General features: G+C 49.5%; 1 non-coding gene across 1 annotated transcript; it reads right to left on the bottom strand.

Moving 5' to 3' along the window:
* Positions 1-1,953: 1,953 nt before the first annotated feature.
* On the bottom strand, positions 1,954-2,028 carry Trnat-cgu (transfer RNA threonine (anticodon CGU)). The gene has a single exon. It is a non-coding gene; the product is annotated as a tRNA-Thr (tRNA).
* Positions 2,029-2,262: the final 234 nt, after the last annotated feature.

The raw sequence follows: 2,262 nt of genomic DNA, 5'->3' as shown, positions 1-2,262 counted from the left end.
TTCATCATTATACTGTACGCAGAACCTGAACTCATGTGAAAAGAAACCGTAGTGCCGCTGTGGTGGCACTCCTGGTACAGTGATGCCTAGTCGAGGGCAGTCGGAATGGTAATCACCGTGCATACAGTCCGAGGTGTTGCAGCCGTGGTCGCACTATCCCTCTGGCTACTTACCTTAGTGCAAAAACACCCATTTCCTGACTCAAGATACGTGACGTTGAAGTATATTCCCGCACGGCCATGCAAATAATAATAATAATAATAATAATAATAATAATAATACTATCCTCTCGGGCGCTAGTTGGGTGGGACCGTAGATATCCTGCGTGGCGTTGAATATGGCCCTCCAGAACCGGCCCTCCTGAACCCATTGAATACATATTCGCTTGACATTGCGACCAACAATGTCGGCGAACTATAATCCGCATTCTCATTAGGCTACGATTCTGGCTGACACCGTCAAATTCTGACATGCTGCTAGGCGTTTCTTGCTCTTGTTCGAGCCCTGATACGATCTTGCCACAAACAAAATTAAAATGCGTAGCGTAATCTTTCAATATGCCGTAAGTTGTCGCTGCAGTGCGCAATGGTGATCGCTTACACAACCCAACATGCAGTACATTTCTTGCCCATTTGTCGAATGTTGTATGTTGCCCTCACAGTGTGAATTTAAGGGGCGGCAAAGCGTGTGCACCTACAGGACGACCATTCCTATTAACGTGGTTCGGAAGTGCTTCCCCCTTTCCAGCGATGTCCAGTGTGTTAGCGTAAAAACGACCTGCGGTGGCTTCCAGCAGGAGCTAAGCACCTGCGGAGCGCAGCGCCGGTATTCGGAATTCTCGGCCTCCGCCCCGAGACCAGCTTCCCTGCTACACGGCCGGGGCCACACTTTATTGGCTTTCTTGCCACGAGGTACCACGTGACCGGCGCCGGCTCTCCTTGTGGGGGCGACCCTCCCGAAACTTCGTGTCGCTCCACCCCTGTTCTTTCATCTTTGTTCTTCGGAAGCCCAAGAGGCACAGGTGTAGTTTTGAATGAATGTGTGAGAACTTCTCGCCCGGCGAAATCTACAGGGTGGGGTGGGGTAAACAAAAGTGTCCTGGACGAATGGATACGATTGGACGTGAATGTATGCGCATAACCACACGCCATGCGCGCACACCGCGTGTGCGCCTGTCACGTGATCCACACGTTTCAAAGCGTAGCCGGACTATGTCGGTGTGAGTGGAGCAGTGCTAAGAGGACAGTGGAGCAGTGCGTGTTTGTTGTGGAAAGTTTCGGGACAGCAAAGTCTTGGAAATGGCGTGGTCAATTGTTTGCTGATAAGTTTGTGCCAGAGTTCCAGCAAAGAGTGACATACAATGCTTGGTCCGAAAATGGCGTCAGACAGGGGCTGTTTTGAACAAGTCAAAAAACATGCCGAAACGTGCCCGCGCACCAGAAAATGTGGCTGCAGTTCACCAGAAAATGCTTTAGAGTCCTACTAAAATCAATCGGACGCCTGTCGCGAGAGACAGGCATGTCACGTCGAATACTCCACCTGGACCTGCACACGCATCCCTATAGAGTGTCTGTTGTCCATGCACTAAAATTAGCAGGTGCACCTCAGCGTCTACAGTTTTGTGAGTGGCTGTTCACTTACAATGAATGCTTTGGACGTGAATCTGTTCTTTATGTCTGATGAAGTCTGGTTTTTATCGAGTGGTTATGTCAAATCACAGAGTCATAGGTCCCGGGCAGCGGAGAATCCTCATAACTTTCACGAAACACCACTGCATGATCAGAAGGTTGGGGTTTGGTGCACATTGTTACCTGTATTCTCGCACTGGTTCTAACTTTTTGAAACTGCTCAAAAATAATGTAGTGACCGGCGACCACATCCTGTTTGGATACTACGAACACATGGTGATAAAGGGTGAAAACTTATATGAAACTTCCTGGCAGATTAAAACTGTGTGTCCGACCGAGACTCGAACTCGGGACCTTTGCCTTACGCGGGCAAGTGCTCTACCAACTGAGCTACCGAAGCACGACTCACGCCCGGTACTCACAGCTTTACTTCTGCCAGTACCTCGTCTCCTACCTTCCAAACTTTACAGAAGCTCTCCTGCGAACCTTGCAGAACTAGCACTCCTGAAAGAAAGGATATTGCAGAGACACGGCTTAGCCAAAGCCTGGGGGATGTTTCCAGAATGAGATTTTCACTCTGCAGCGGAGTGTGCGCTGATGTGAAACTTCCTGGCAGATTAAAACTGTGGCAAAG

Source organism: Schistocerca cancellata, chromosome 1, assembly GCF_023864275.1.
Source record: "Schistocerca cancellata isolate TAMUIC-IGC-003103 chromosome 1, iqSchCanc2.1, whole genome shotgun sequence".
NCBI lineage: Eukaryota > Metazoa > Arthropoda > Insecta > Orthoptera > Acrididae > Schistocerca > Schistocerca cancellata.
This window is presented reverse-complemented; position numbering and strand designations above follow the sequence as displayed.